General features: G+C 44.6%; 1 long non-coding RNA gene across 1 annotated transcript; it reads left to right on the top strand.

The window, feature by feature from the left end:
- The first annotated feature begins 15,792 nt into the window (after positions 1-15,792).
- On the top strand, positions 15,793-17,141 carry LOC308168751. Its single transcript, XR_013937741.1, has 3 exons — positions 15,793-16,197; positions 16,762-16,822; positions 16,947-17,141. It is a non-coding gene; the product is annotated as an uncharacterized lncRNA (long non-coding RNA).
- Positions 17,142-17,813: the final 672 nt, after the last annotated feature.

Below are 17,813 nucleotides of genomic sequence, written 5' to 3'. Positions count from 1 at the left end.
GTAATTCAAGAGAGAGAGAAAGAGACATGTAAGTGTCCGGTTTCATACAATTCCATTTGTTCTCGGCGCTTCCCCCCCCTTTCCTGTCCGTCTTACTGAGTCCTCTGACTATACTCATGGTACGCGTGTCACCCTCTCTCGTCTGGCCAGATGAGACGAGGCCAGATGAGACGAGGCCAGATGAGAAAAGCCTGATGAGACAAGGCCAGATGAGACGAGGCCAGATGAGACGAGCCTGATGAGACGAGGCCAGATGAGACGAGGCCAGATGAGACAAGCCTGATGAGACAAGGCCAGATGAGGCGAGGCCAGATGAGACAAGCCTGATGAGACGAGGCCAGATGAGACGAGGCCAGATGAGACAAGCCTGATGAGACAAGGCCAGATGAGACGAGGCCAGATGAGACAAGCCTGATGAGACAAGGCCAGATGAGACGAGGTCAGATGAGACGAGGCCAGATGAGACGAGGCCAGATGAGACGAGGCCAGATGAGATAAGCCTGATGAGACAAGGCCAGATGAGACAAGGCCAGATGAGACAAGATCAGATCGAGCGGTTTTCATAGTCGTACATTCAGATACAGCACTATGGTCAAAATGGTTCCCACAGCAACTTGACATGGCTTTTTTCTTCTTTCTTTTCTTTCTTCTACAAAGATCTTCTTCAAACACACACACACACACAGACACAAACCACTGGCTGGCATGGCAACTGCATTGCCCTCAACTGCAGAGTGCTACAGAGGGTGGTGGAGAGCCGAGCGCATCAGTGGATGTGAGCTTCCCTCCATCCAGGATGTATACAACAAACGGTGTGGCTCAAAGCCTGGAGGATCATCACAGATCCCAGCCACCCCAACCACAGCCTGTCAGACCCCAGCCCCCCCAACCACACCCTGTCAGACCCCAGCCCCCCCAACCACAGCCTGTCAGACCCCAGCCCCCCCAACCACACCCTGTCAGACCCCAGCCCCCCCAACCACACCCTGTCAGACCCCAGCCCCCCTAACCACAGTCTGTTAGACCCCAGCCACCCCAACCACACCCTGTCAGACCCCAGCCCCCCTAACCACAGTCTGTTAGACCCCAGCCCCCCCAACCACACCCTGTCAGACCCCAGCCCCCCCAACCACAGCCTGTCAGACCCCAGCCCCCCCAACCACACCCTGTCAGACCCCAGCCCCCCCAACCACAGCCTGTCAGACCCCAGCCACCCCAACCACAGCCTGTCAGACCCCAGCCCCCCCAACCACACCCTGTCAGACCCCAGCCCCTCCAACCACAGCCTGTCAGACCCCAGCCACCCCAACCACACCCTGTCAGACCCCAGCCCCCCCAACCACACCCTGTCAGACCCCAGACCCCCCAACCACAGTCTGTCAGACCCCAGCCACCCCAACCACACCCTGTTAGACCCCAGCCCCCCCAACCACAGACTGTCAGACCCCAGCCCCCCTAACCACAGCCTGTCAGACCCCAGCCACCCCAACCACACCCTGTCAGACCCCAGCCACCCCAACCACACCCTGTCAGACCCCAGCCCCCCCAACCACAGCCTGTCAGACCCCAGCCCCCCCAACCACACCCTGTCAGACCCCAGCCCCCCCAACCACAACCTGTCAGACCCCAGCCACCCCAACCACAACCTGTCAGACCCCAGCCACCCCAACCACAGCCTGTCAGACCCCAGCCCCCCTAACCACAGTCTGTTAGACCCCAGCCACCCCAACCACACCCTGTCAGACCCCAGACCCCCCAACCACAGCCTGTCAGACCCCAGCCACCCCAACCACACCCTGTCAGACCCCAGCCCCCCCAACCACAGCCTGTCAGACCCCAGCCACCCCAACCACAACCTGTCAGACCCCAGCCACCCCAACCACAACCTGTCAGACCCCAGCCCCCCTAACCACAGTCTGTTAGACCCCAGCCACCCCAACCACAACCTGTCAGACCCCAGCCCCCCTAACCACACCCTGTCAGACCCCAGCCCCCCTAACCACAGTCTAATAGACCCCAGCCACCCCAACCACACCCTGTCAGACCCCAGCCACCCCAACCACACCCTGTCAGACCCCAGCCCCCCCAACCACACCCTGTCAGACCCCAGCCCCCCCAACCACAACCTGTCAGACCCCAGCCCCCCCACCACACCCTGTCAGACCCCAGCCCCCCCAACCACACCCTGTCAGACCCCAGCCACCCCAACCACACCCTGTCAGACCCCAGCCCCCCCACCACACCCTGTCAGACCCCAGCCCCCCCACCACACCCTGTCAGACCCCAGCCCCTCCAACCACAGCCTGTCAGACCCCAGCCACCCCAACCACACCCTGTCAGACCCCAGCCCCCCCAACCACAGCCTGTCAGACCCCAGCCACCCCAACCACACCCTGTTAGACCCCAGCCCCCCCAACCACAGACTGTCAGACCCCAGCCCCCCCAACCACAGCCTGTCAGACCCCAGCCACCCCAACCACACCCTGTTAGACCCCAGCCCCCCCAACCACAGTCTGTTAGACCCCAGCCACCCCAACCACAGCCTGTCAGACCCCAGCCCCCCCAACCACAGCCTGTCAGACCCCAGCCACCCCAACCACAACCTGTCAGACCCCAGCCACCCCAACCACAGCCTGTCAGACCCCAGCCACCCCAACCACACCCTGTCAGACCCCAGCCACCCCAACCACAGCCTGTCAGACCCCAGCCACCCCAACCACAGCCTGTCAGACCCCAGCCACCCCAACCACAACCTGTCAGACCCCAGCCCCCCCAACCACACCCTGTCAGACCCCAGCCACCCCAACCACAGCCTGTCAGACCCCAGCCACCCCAACCACAGCCTGTAAGACCCCAGCCCCCCTAACCACAACCTGTCAGACCCCAGCCACCCCAACCACACCCTGTCAGACCCCAGCCCCCCCAACCACACCCTGTCAGACCCCAGCCCCCCCAACCACACCCTGTCAGACCCCAGCCCCCCCAACCACACCCTGTCAGACCCCAGCCCCCCTAACCACAGTCTGTTAGACCCCAGCCCCCCCAACCACAGTCTGTTTGAACTGATGCCGTCCAAAAGGCGTAGCCTCTTCCAGAGCCTCAAGGCCAAAACTCAGAGGCTAACCAGCCTCTACTACTACTACTCTACTCTACTGCTACTTCCCCCAGGCCATCAGGCTCATGAACAAGCCTACTGTAGACAATTGACTATCAACACAAGCACATCCCATACATACAGACTACATAAGCTTAAGCTCACAGTCACTTTAGTACTGTCACTTACATATGTCCTGTGCTACTGACAGTTTTTATTGAATTATGCCTAGTGCCTTATTGTCTACAAATTGATTGGAAGATGCTGCTAATTGTAAATAATCGTAATTGTCACTTATGTCCTGTAGTATTGTCATTTTTTTAATGATCTTGAATTATGCCTATTGCCTTATTCTTGTGCTGCAATGTCAGGGAACAAAGCCTGTAACTTGAAACACACACACACACACACACACACACACACAAATGCATGCATTCAAGTTAGGAAATCAGATCACATAGTGTACAATCCTAACTCTTGGTCATGAAAGATATTTTACATTTCATGCTGAAATCAGACATGGAAAATTCAAGCATTGGTGTATTTCTTCATACTGTACGACAATGCAAAGAGACATATTGATTCGTAACTGCAGCCAAATAACAATGGAACTAGTGCTGATGTAGCAGGTTAGGTTTTGGGGTAGGTACATATTGGACAGCACATTTGGCCCAATGAGAAAGCAGACACATTACACACAATGAAACCAGACAGAAAATCACCATGAAATCACCATGGTGAAACAGAAATCTCTGTTTGAGGGAATGAGCCGAGATTGGGTTAAAATGTATAATAAATATTCTTGAAGGCATAAGTCAAGTGATAACACATACTAGTGCCACCAGGAAGACAAGAAAATACTTTGAATATAAAAAGGAGAACGGGTGTTAGGCGCACTTTTCGTTTTCTTGGAAAACTGGCAAGTTATGTGGCATTTGAATCTGTCTATGCACTTTAATGTTGTCTTGGCCTAGTATGAAGAAACAGTAAACGTCGCACTGTTCATTTGTCATACATATGAAACATACCTCAGTTGAATAGGGTTGTAAACATGTCTGTTGGTTATAGATCCATTCTGAGCAACACATAGAACTCTCCAACCCTGTTCCTGCCCAGTAATGGACTCCTTGACATGCAAGTTAGCCACGCCGCTTAGCCATGCTTTAATCTGTTTCAGCCGCTTGTGGTTTATAGGGCAAGGAAAATCAAATAAACAGATAGTAATCTGACAAAATTAGGGCAACTCCTCCAAGTATTAAGTATCAAATTATATCACATGCTTTACTCTACTCACTTTTTTTCCTAAAAGTCAAGCTGTTCTTTCATGTAATATGGTTTTGTAATCCCTTAAAAGGCATAGTCTGAGGCAAAAACACTATAATAACATTATTACAGTTTTAACCACTGTAACTGATCATGGTCATTTCATATCATGATGAAAATCAGTGATGTACAGTGTTACTGTTTATTGTTGATGACAATAGATGGTTGTGTGTGTGTGTGTGTGTGTGTGTGTGTGTGTGTGTGTGTGTGTGCATGCGTACGTGCATGTGCATACTTTGTCATGATGCCTGTTTGCTGTTGTTTTTGCCATTTCTATGAGTAAATGTCACTCAGTCCCAGCTGATGATGATTATGTTGATTTGAGGGACTCCCGGGACATAATGCCATACTCCACGTCTGTTCTTAGGTGTGTCGTACAGGTGGCTCTCATCGAATCACAGACAGGGGAATTTGGCTAATTAAGCAGAGTAAACAGCGGAAAAGTCGCTGCATTCCTAGGGGGATTGCTGATGGGGATTCCGACATTCTGTCTCAGGAATATGCCAATCTATTCCTTTTGACATTATCATTGGAATTTAATTCACAGATCTCTGTTATAGAGGTTAAGGATTCCATAGAGACTCATCATAAGTCTACTGCTGTCCATGACAACTTCCATACTTGGAATGGTGTGGGAGCTTGCTTTGTTGAAGAATATAATGCATGCCACAGAGATGGCACATCTGATTGGAGCAACAAGACAGTGACCCTACATCAGCCACGACAGCTAGTGTTCAATGGGGAGAAAGATAATTGGAGGGATGCATGCATAGCACACATATTTCTTATCATGCATTCTTACTGCACATTTACCATAGGCCCATTAATTTAAACATATTTAGAATAGAATGTGATGTGTATGTGGAAATGATGACACTATGAATGTATACATTTGTTTTTCAAGGGGAGACATTCATAATATTGTGTTACCTTGATACAACATCTCTATGAATGTCAATACCACCCACATCACTGTGCATACGATATGACACTTGGGTAACATCTACCCTGGTGTTGACTTCATAACTTATGAGATATAGAAGATATAGAAGAACATAGTGGTGCAAGTGGATGCCGATACTGCTGGTTAGGCTGAAGAGGAGGATCAGACGGACCCTATCCCCCTTCTCGTCCCTAGCACTCTCAGTTAACCAGGGTACCACTGAACCCTTCTCGCTCCGTCCTTATCAGAACCTCACTGAATGTGCTCACCCGGCCGTGAAATGGAAATCATTGATGGCCCCTCTCCCGTTATCAAAGAATAGCCCCCTTGCTTCCCTCCCGCTTGCCATTTACAGGCATATTGAAACCCATCAAATATGACAATTTTGCTATACCATCCAGGTTAAACTTCCCATAATTGCATTAGCCCCCTCATATTTCTTTAAACTTACGCTGTTCTTTTCCCCCCCCCCCATGTTCTTCTAGACAGTGATGCATTAGCCCATATTGCTGTGGTAATGAGAGGCCTCTGTTCTCCATTGAGTTGACACAGTGACTGAAATTTAAAAAGCTATATTCCTGAATAGCGTCTCCTCCCCAAGCTGGGACAACCGAGATCCAAGCCAATCTAGAAGATAGCTATCTGGACTGGTAAATAACAAGGGTGTCTATTGTGTTGGAGGGGGTGTTGTTGGCACGGCTAGGTGGCAGCGGTCCAATGCAATGTGTCTGGGGCTGATAACCGTAGCAGGGCTTTGGCTGCAAAATGATCATTCGGTCAAGGAGTGAGATTTGGTAGGATTCCGACTGAATAAAAATGCTGTATGGACCATGGAGGTTAGGCCAGACTCATGAATACCGTTTAGATTAGACATACATGGCCACTGTGGGCAAAGCCAGACCATTTATGAACATTTGAAAAAAGGATTAGGAAGTGAATCCCTTTCCTCAGTGTCTGTCTAAAGATTGCTTGGGCATACTACTTTTCATAAGTGCTGCTGCTCATTTCATTGCTATTCTGTGGACAATAGATTCCACAAGCAAGTTTTGAATGATTTGAATCTATTCAAACAATGTGTTTCTCTATAGATGGGATTTTGTGTGTTGTAATGATGTGTGATCATTGATCATTAAATTAGATGCACCTTGAGTGTACAACCTAAAGAAAAATCACAAGTCGAAGGTGTAATGTCTGGGGGATGATAGATTCTTGTTTTTCTCCAGCCCATGTCTATATATTGTAAAACTGCTTCAGTTATATCTTTCTTTTGATATGTCACCATCCTCATGCCATTATTCAGGACCTAGGTGAGTTGTCTCAGCTCTTACAATACTTCAGATTTGAGATGTGTTTGATGGGTTTATGCCTTGCATTTGCCTCTCCTTATTTGAGTTTCCACAGACATGGCAGACAAATATGTCCATCCTCCTCTTTATGCTTCGGGCCTACCCTAAGCCACCATGGCGTTTTCATTCTCTCTCCTCAGCTGAGTGCCATGCAGCAGTTCCTGTGTTGACAGGGAATGTTTTCCGCTTTTCCTCTTTCACTCTGTTCAAAAATGGGAAAGCAACACACCCCCGGCTGCTTTTGTTTCACCTACCCAATTTGTTCCTGCCAATATTGCTTCTGATGGATGCCGTTTTATTATCATTCCTTTGCGACAGATTGAAAGATTTCCTTCCCCTCCCTTTTGTGTGTGTGGTGTAGCATGCCCTGTATCTAATCAAAAACAAGCCGACACATGCACACAGAGGAAGGAATTGGCCCCACTGTGCATGATCAGAGGGAGATGAGAACCCCCAGTTTCCAAACAGGGATTTTCTGCTGTTTTTCACATAAGCAGGAAAATCTGCTCTGTATTTAGACATTTCACCTCTTGGCAAACAAGCGTTCCACTCTTACACCAGCGAGGAACTCTAGAACGTCTGGTTTTATTCACAATAACAAACAAAGTGAAAGGGGATTAAAGGGGACCTCTGTCAGTCCCGAGTCCCCACAATCCCCTCTGCTTTCTGGTGGGCTGTGTCTCATCCTCCCTAATGTTTATGAAGAAGTCAAAGTAACAAGTGTAGATGTGGATGGCCCACAGCAATCTGACATTGCAAGACAGCAATAACATAAATCAGTTCTTTCCCAGCTGAATACCAAGATCACTGTTTCTGTCATTTTGATTTCCATTCTCCTCAGTTGAAGTAGGGAGGAATAAACTCCTTTGTGTCAAGCCAGATAAGATAGAATCACGTTGGATTCAGATGCATTCTTTGCAGGAAATTAGGTTGTGAATGGTAGCATGGTGCCAGCAATGGTGTACAGTCTTGTCTATTTAAATCGCTTCACCTTTATATAATAATAATAATAATAATAATAATAATAATAATAATAATAATAATAATAATAATAATAATAATAATAATAATAATAATAATAATAACTTCAATTTCTATAGCGCCTTTCAAAAACCCAAGGGCGCTTTACAATTCTAAAGGGGAATGGTCAGACAGACAAAACAGAAACAGTGACTAGGGGCCAAAGGCTTTGGTGAAGAGATGGGATATAAACTGTAAGTAATATAGCTGTGTTGCTCATTCAACAAATGCATTATCCTTACAAGTTGTACCTTGTTGTAAAGGTGACTAATCAGGCTTTCCAACGATATAAAATACAATACCAATTGGTATTATTAAAGGGGAGGAATAATCGACTGAAATGATGTTTCCGAACTTTTTTGGTGAGGTGTTTAAATTAGAATAAAATTTAAAAAGGAAGAATAAGGAGAAAGGCAGTAAAGAAAATAGATGTTCCTAAATTTGCCAAGCAATTTTCATGTAAATTAACTCCCAACAGGATTATTCCAGTGTGAGCATGCTGAACAGACAATGATTATATTTAACAATAGAAAAAGTTCCTCAATGCAAGCTGCTAATCATAGTCTCACTCTGTTAGTAGTATGACATTGTTTTGCTTTTGCACATTTGTTTTATAAATGTTATTGCCTGTCATCCTGGTTGTCATTGAACTGGAACTTTAGTCAGGTGAAAGTCACTGTTGTTCCCTCCAAGAGAAGAGGAGTGAGCAGCAGGAGTGCAATGGAGATAATTGATACCCTACTTTGCAAGCCGGGAACTTCTGAACATTGAGGAAAAGAAAGTGTCTTTGCTCCATCCACTAATCAGCAACAAGAATGGCACAGCACACCGCCATAACACACTGTGTTTTTGTCTACCTGCAATGTAGACAGGCACCTTTGTTTCTTTGCAACATTAGGGGGAGAGTAGGTGTTACCAATTAATGAGGTGTTGTTTTCAGACCTGCTGCAATGGGAAAGAAATCTGTTTGTTTGCACTGTGATGCCTGACTGCAATCCATCTTCTGTCATTCCGTCTTTCCGTTGTATGTGTGTTAACATGTCATTTCACTTTTAAACTGCAAAACAAAGCTGCTCTCGTGACAAATGAAGAGGACGTGTGTGAGTCTACACATAGTAAATTGATCCAGTTCTAAGCAAATTGATTATAGAGAATGGCATTGGTTGATTTTCAATAGAATTTGAATCCTGTCTGTTGGAGAGGGTGCCGCTAACTGTGCTGCGGTAGTGGAACATGAAGAACCAGATAATCGCTTACTACTGGCCTATGAGGACAACTCATGTAAACATGAACCAATAACACTAGTAAATGTGGCTAATATTACAATAAGGATTTGTGACATTATCCTTACATTTCTTCAAGTGGCTGTCCCGTCACATCTTACTGACTCCATTATTGGCACAGAGGCAGAAGTCCCCAAAATATCTACGGAGTTCCTGTTCTAACACACCATGGGATCTCTCTCCTGGATCTCCAGAGGAACAGATGGCCTGGCATCACTGAGACCTCCCGGCGTCGGCCATTTCCCCCCGGCCTGCAGCTTGCCTAGGCCATGGCTGTCTTTAGTATTGGACGGAGAGAGAGTCAATGGCACAAAATATTTAAAAAGTGGCACATTGAAATTAGACACAAAGTTTGTGCACGATTCAATTGGCAAACATTCAGTGTGTTCTAGACTTTGAAGATCATGCCTGGGGATATACTTTAATCAGAAACATTAAGCACCTCCAGCAAGATTCCCCCTGAGAGACAGACTCCATTAAAATGTGACAGAAAAACAAGGTAATTTGCTTTGCACAGTTGGTGTGAAATGCCTTTATTGTGTCAACACCAGGTGAGTTCTCACCAACACTGACTGAAGGTAGTAATCTCTAAGGGTCTTGCTAGTGATCAATTCTTCCCTTTAAATGCAATCTCATACAGATGCTCCACTACAACATCAAAATGAAATGGAAATAACCTCTGCACAGAGCAGTTTTGATTAGTTGTACAAGTTTAGTGAGTCCAGTTTGTAATAATATAATGTGTTTTAAGACCCACATCTTTGCTGAACACCATTTTGTCTTTCATATTTAGCTGACAATTAGAGATGTATCGAATATTGAGGATCAGTATCTGGCCCATATTGGCCTAAAATGTCAGGAATCGGGGAATGCTCTTTACCGATCCAACGCCATTGTACAAACTGTCCTAAAAACTTGCCAATCGGTTGAGTCGTTGACTGATAGCTGCACAGCTGAGATGACACATGAGTCAACAATAAGTTGTAATAAATAAGTTGTATGGCATAATACATGTCATGTTGAATGTGTTTCTTCTCATGCAAAGTTATGTAGGGCCCTATAATTATATAATTACCATCGTGTGGAAAACGCTGACAGAATCATGGCAATAATACAATATGAAACATTGTATTTAATCCTTGCACTCTATGTAGTATATTTTTGTGACTCTCCTAGTCTTTGTGGGTCTGGTGGACCCATATTAGTATTCGGTTTTTAAAGCAATACAGCCATAACAATATACTGTATGTAAAAATACTTATGGGGGTGGACGGGAGGTCACTGACCTGCCCCCGACCGGCTCTGACCCGAGGAACCGGAGTCTCACCACAATGCCCACAGCTCCAGGGGGCCAGAGGACCCTGTCAGTAATGTAGATGTGTAGGGGGGGTGCACAGTAATGTAGATGTGTAGGGGGGGTGCACAGTAATGTAGATGTGTAGGGGGGGTGCACAGTAATGTAGATGTGTAGGGGGGGTGCACAGTAATGTACATGTGTAGGGGGGTGCACAGTAATGTACATGTGTAGGGGGGGTGCACAGTAATGTAGATGTGTAGGGGGGGTGCACAGTAATGTAGATGTGTAGGGGGGGTGCACAGTAATGTAGATGTGTAGGGGGGGGTGCACAGTAATGTAGATGTGTAGGGGGGGTGCACAGTAATGTAGATGTGTAGGGGGGGTGCACAGTAATGTAGATGTGTAGGGGGGGTGCACAGTAATGTAGATGTGTAGAGGGGGCACAGTGGGTACTCAAAGAAAAACATATTAATTGTATAATTTTTATTTTTGTAAACATTGAAAATGGGACTATTTTCCCTAACCCTAAGGACCATACAAGGTTTAAATGCTAATAAAACAAATCAAACCCCCATTTTCAGCATTGATGGCACCATGCTCTACCAACAGAGCCACAGAGGACGATTCTTGTCATGTACACATTTTCAAAGCTATTCTAGCCTGAAACACCTCAATCATTTACAGAAATGTCCCCTGTATGTTTGTGTGTACTGAGTGTGCATTGTGTAACAACTGCAGAGCCGGCTGTATGTGTGTAGCTGTTGGCAAATGCAGAGGCTAGTCTCATGTAGGTAAAACAATGTGTTTTTACACTTTGGAACAGTAACTTCAAAACACATGACATAATCCTACCTTTATTTATTGTGTCAACTGAATAGGCCACTAGATTCAGAGTGTGCAGATGCAGTAAACATGCCACATGTGCCATTCCCCCAAAGATTACATCAGGTAGAACAAGGCCATGAAAAATACTTCAGTGTCCTAGTTCAACAGCATGGACTGTTTTTTATCAACTTATTTGCAGTAGCCTAAATGTGTATATGATTCATTTGCTGCAGACATTCTTCTAGAATGACTAGAATCAGGGCTGGACTGGGGGGGGGGGGGGGGGGGGGTCAGGCGGCCCGACCGGCCCAAAACTAGCGCGGCCCATCTGCCAGCGGGCAGAAAGATTGTATGGCCAGTCCAGCGGTGACTAGAATTGAAATAAAAGAGTATTCTCATCTTTTAATGATTCCAAGTATAATTGTAAGTTTAAAAAACATTTATAGGGCCATAGTTATGAAATGGGGTCTTATCACTAGGTTAGAATTTCCCAGCTTGAGCATGGTGTTTACTGTTGTTTTGGATGAGAAAGAATAATACTAAGCATAGCACATCCACACATAGAACATAGAACTATATAAACAAACAAAGATTAGGGGGATTAAGGTTTCCCCCTTAACCTTTTATCGTATCGGTACGGGGTAAGTTAATCATTCATAATATGCCTTAATGTGTCAGTTAACTTCCACGTTCCTAAACACATGTAATAATGAGATTTGATTGTAATTGAGGAAAATGAATGAATGAAATGTGTGTTGGAAATAACGTGCAGCAATAGTGAGAGAGTGAATACAGAGGAAAAGAGAAGGAGGAAGAAATGCGAAAAGAAAGGCAAGTTAAACAATCAGGGAATTGGGCTGTAACGCCATTATGTGAAATGAGGTCCCCCACTGCAGGTTGGTTACAGGCAGTGACATGATAGATGAAAAGGAGAACAGTAGTCAATTACTGCAGTGCATGATTAACCTAAACTAATTAAGACCTCTGGGTAATGAGGGAAACAAAACACTAGCCTCTCCTTCCACAATGTGAAGTCCCATGTGAAGCTGCCTTTTGTTCTGAATGTCCCTCTCCCCAGCTCAATTGAATCGTGTGTGTGTGTGTGTGTGTGTGTGTGTGTGTGTGTGTCTGTGTGTGCATGTCCCACAGTGATGCCTGTGTATGGAAGGAGTTTTGGTTCAGGCTGCAGGGAGAAATATATTTAGCAAATTGATTTTCACCCATATAAAAACTGAGCTTCATAGAAGGAAGTACCACTGCCCCCCCCCCCCCATAAACAAGATTATGGCACAATTACATTTTCATATGAGATTGCATAAATACTCTACTGCTTGCTTGCAATACTGCTTGTGTTGTTTTCCTTATCAAGGGCGGAAACAGGTATTATGAAATAGACATACATTTCCTTGAAACCTATTGCAACTTCACACTTTAATTGTACACTTAATCTGGAACTGTTCCGACATTATTTCTAACAACACGGCTATGTAATTGATCATTGTGGCTATAATAGGGGTCCAATTGTTTGATTATTTGATTTGAATATGTTATTATGTTTTTTGACATGATTCCTCACAAGACACATTTTGATTCTTTAGGTTCTGTAACTGCATGAGAGCCCATTATAGAGCAATGCTGAATTTTTTGCATAATAATCTGGATCGAAACAGGGAGTTGTCATATGTGACATGGTCTGGTCAATTGGTCCGCAAGTCGGCAGTCGATTTAATGTTCGCACATTTCTTTCGAAAAAATTAAAATACATTTCAGCGTTGTTAAGAATCAATGACACACTCGTTAGTCAACTAAGGGTGTGTTCTCACTAGAACATTTGCTTCACTTGAAACTGAGTTTAGGATAACGTTCACTTTGCTCTGCGTCGTTTGGAGCTGTGAGAACGCACATTTGAAGCCGCTCCCGCAGAAAACACCCCTCAGATGCTCCACTTGAAAAGGGTGGTTTCGCTTCGGTTAGAAACGACGCATCCATCACTTTGCTTCGCTTCGCTTTTGATGAGAACGCTGCTCGAGGCAGTCCATAGGAAAACAACAGCGCACGTGTGTTGATCTGTATAAGGGCGGGACAACGGGCAATTCTACATTTTTCTGACCAATCAACTACCACGTCTGTTGCTTCGATTGCGTATGTTACTTCGTTTACATGAAGGGCTGTGAGAACGCAAATCAGAGAAATAACGTATGCAACAATGTTGCGAACTCATCCACTTGCTCCGGGTCTCGATTTGGACTTTCATGTGAGAACATGACCGAACACAGCTTGTTTTGTGAGCCTGCTCACAATGTAAAGTAGTGTTATAGTTAACTAGGTAGCAGTGGGGATTACTCACCCAATCCATTACGTTGCAGTATTTTGGCTTGACTAGCGAGTTTGTGTTGTGATTTTCAACAATGTTGAAAAGTATTTCAAAATACATTTTTGATGTCTCAACATTTTGATTGGTTGCCGACTTCCCGCCCAAATGACCAGACCATGTCACTAGTGAGGCAGCTTAGCAAAATGATGGGTACGCGCCGGACAAAAGCTCCAAATTGTTTCCATGTGCTCTACATCACCATAGCTTTCAATTTTTGGTGGGAGCCACTTCATCATTCCAAGGTGGCCGCCATGTAAAATCTATAAGTGCAAATATCTCGGCTTCCAAGCCACTTAGAAGGTCAATCTTGGTGTCAAAATATACATTTTCTGGGCCAGGGAATGCATTAAAGCTATTGAGAATATCATTATAAGATTTTCTTTTCTTTTTTTCTTTTCTTTTTTTTATCTACACTTTATTTTTTATTTATCTTTTTCATATCTACACAATTGACACCTCAATTAGGACCCAATTAAATGATTATACTTTATTTTTGTAGCCAGAGTGTTGTTGCTAGGTAAAATACCACATGGTATGAACTCTAAGTGGTGAATGTTCCGGTACTATTTGGCAGTTGGTGGCAGTTGGTGATTTATTGAAATTGAACAGATTTTTTATGTCAAAGTACTCGACGGTGCTGCTGTTGTGTACTTCCTGTCCACCACCAACATTACCACATTCGACGAATATGCCAGTTGTGTCTTTGTTCCCCACATCATGAAGCACTTGGAGACCTCTGCAAGAGTTGACGTGGTCTGGGATACTTACATCACCAGCAGCATAAAAGAGTCAACAAGGGAGAAGCGAGGCAAAGGGATATGACGGAAGTTGGCTAGTCAGAACAAGCTGCCAGGGAATTGGCCAGATTTCCTGCGTGACCCTATGAACAAGCAGGAACTCTTCACCTTCCTCTCCAGGAAGATTGCATCCATTGCCTGGCCAGATTGTAAGCAGGTCTTCATTACATCTGGCACCAGAGTGGTCGGCACAGACACCAGCCACTTCATGCTGCCATGTAACCATGAAGAGGCCGACACCAGGATACTGATTCATCTGCTTGATGCCCTGGAGCATCGCTCTTCTACCTGCTTGGTACGCACTGTGGATACGGATGTTGTCGTTATCCTCATCGGCAAGTTCCATGCCCTGCTCACCGAGTATCCAGCTGCAGACATCTGACCATAGATGCCCAGCAATTTCAACTTCTGGAGCGCTACACAATCGTCCTTTACGACAAGACGAGTGATGTGGAATCTATTAATGAAGCACGGAGAGAGTTGTTCTGCCAGAAGAACAGAACGATGGAACACATTCCACCAACACAAGATTCCCTTCTGCAGCACTTGAAGCGAGTTGCCTACCAGTCTGGTATCTGGGCAACATCTGAACTGGCTCAGCAGCCGACACCCAGTCCAGAACTGGTCAAATGTGGCTGTAAAAGCACAAGTGGCTGTGGTGCAAGGTGCTCATGCAAGAAAGCACACTGGAAATGCACAGAGCTTTGCAGTTGTAAATGTGACCGATAATTTGATGATATAAAATGTGACAGCGTCTGATTAATAGGTCCCCATCTCGGCCATTTTGAAACCTCGCAATCGAGCCAAACAAGTCTTGTTGTGAAAAAATGTGTGTCGTATATTTCTACTTAAACACACACACATGCATAGATAGTATGATAGGGGCCTTTATATATGCTGTAGGGGAATGTTGTGCAATGTTGTGCAAATAGCCCCCTGAGTGTTGTGCAATGTTGTGCAAGAGCCCCCTGACTTAAGGCCATAGTGACATCACAGGGGACGGCCCTCATGACCATCTAGATAAGGTGATAGGCTATGGCCTGTGACTGTATTTACATATTGTGATGAACCAGGGTGAGACCCAAAGATCTATGTAGTATGTATGATCTATGTATGAATATGTAGTATATTTTAAACACACACACATACCAGGGCATGCAAGGGCATGATGCCCTCTAACAATGAGGGTTCTATGGCAACCAGATGACCAACAGAGACCTCTGGGGGTTGGGACCCTTGTAAAGCACACACACACACACACACACACACACACACACACATACACTCTGGCCCCTCCCCTCTTACAAGGGGAACAAAACGAGCAGGCTAGGGGGAGATCGGCCTCTTTGACCAGCCCAACCAGCGGAGAGCACACATGTATGTATGTATCTGTTTGTAACTTTGATTAAATCGTCTTAAACTCAATAACTGTTCTTTGATTCATAACCAACAATAATTAACATCATGTGTTTTCCGGTTTTTGGCATAGGACGACAAACGAAGCGATGAAGAACCCACTCGATATCATATCCAACAGTTTTACATTCACTAAATACCTACATTTAGTTAGCAAAGTCGGGTGTATTATTCGTTTCAGTGTGACAGTGTGTGTAGCCACGCCCACCCCAGCTGTATGTAAGGATCCACCTGCGTTTGTTTACAAGTTTACAAGATGGATGCTGAACCTCTCGCTAACGCTATCAACTGAATTTCAAAAGCAGGCAGAAATATCGACAGTGGGCAATTAATGAACTCATATTGGACTATACATAATGGGAACTCCGAACTCCGAATCTGACAATGACAGATGACAACGGAATGTCAGACATTGATCTCCACATCAGTTCACTATTCTTGGGACAGTTGTCTGCACAGACCTTCTGCTGTGTTCTTGGGTAAGTTTTAGTGAGTTACATGTGTTGTTTACTAGGATTTTGTGTTGTTTACTTAGGATAGCCAAACAGTTATTTGTTGTTTTGTGAGTAAGGTAGCATCAGCCCCGTTGTTAGCATCAGTTATCAGACCACCTCCCACCATCACTAATGAGATGGTGGGAGGAAGAAATACGTTGTCAAAGATAAAACATAATGAATAAATACAACTGTTGCAGACCTACTAAACATGCAACATAGTGTAATATGTGTCATGCACCATTTTAGTGTGTTTGTGTGTGTGTACCAGCTAGCCAAACAAGTGTTAGCTTGTTAGCTAGCTAGCTAGCTTTGTTAGAGATGTAATAGATTATAGAAAAAGTAAATGCTTTTGTAATGAACGCTAATGTTATGTGGAATCAAAAATAATGATTCATTCATTGATATGTAGATTTGCTGTAGAATAATACTGTGAATTGAAATGATTTCACTAGCCTACTCCTTACAGTACAACAATAGTACACTGAGTCTAAGGAAAACCTATACTAGAGAAGAGTCCACACCTCTGACCTGAAATGTGTGTTACAGAGAATGAGGAGGTGAGAGGTTCTGAGAGATGACACCTTGATGAGAGTCACCAGCACTTCAGGTATTTGTCATTGTCATTGTATGCAATTCTATTTTATGAAGATAGTAGTAGGCTATTTTGTAAAAGTGGTGTTGGTCACAGTGGGCAATCATTTTAAATGTACTGTCTTCTTTTTTTATTACAGCGTTGATGCCCAGATGGGATGGGAAGGAACTACACCGAAGTCCCACTAGATGCTTTATGGACTATAATGATAAATGCATACACACAGACACAACATTATAATTTTTTACCATTCTATTATTGTATTGCTCAATTGTATCTTGCCAAACATTTTCCATTGCCATGAATTTTACTGTTGTACTTGTAATGGGACGTAATAAACTTTTGGCACACATGGCAATAAAATGATGATGAATCATGAATTTTGAATTATTATTATTATTATTATTATTATTATTATTATTTAGCTATGTCAGCCCTGCAATTTTGCTTCCTGAGGGTTAGCTGACAACCCCACTGACAGATGACAGGTAGGTAATGACAGGTAGTGTAATGAGGGAGTGGTTGTCTTGAGGGTGTGGTTGTCTTGAGGGAGTGATTAGGGTGGAGTTAACCAGCTATTGTTCCCACTCATTACCTCTGTGAAAAACGTCTCTGAAGAAGTTTGAGGCTAGATATCTCAGTACGGTGGTTCAGGGGGTATCACCATTAAACTATCCATGACTTCTTCAACTTGTTTCAGATTTCAATGTATGACACATCATTTTAAAGCTTACAATCTACCCTTTCATAATCTGGAAAAAACAGAAAAAATATTTTGCCCTAGTTGAGGACTTTTTAACCATGCCCTGTCACAAATGCTTTGTTATGTTAAAAAGTGAAGCACATAAAGTTCAATTCAATTAATGCATGTTGTCCATTTTTCAATATACATGCCATTGCAAACATACATATTAATATATGTCCAGCAGCTGCTTAGGAACCGAGTTGAAAATTATGGATACATTGCCAGAATGAACATATTTATTTGATCTCGGCACAAATAATC

This window comes from Nansenia antarctica (genome assembly GCF_963989245.1).
Source record: "Nansenia antarctica genome assembly, chromosome: 12".
Lineage (NCBI taxonomy): Eukaryota > Metazoa > Chordata > Actinopteri > Argentiniformes > Microstomatidae > Nansenia > Nansenia antarctica.
Note: the sequence above shows the minus strand (reverse complement) of the source record. Positions and strands in the feature narration are given on the sequence as shown.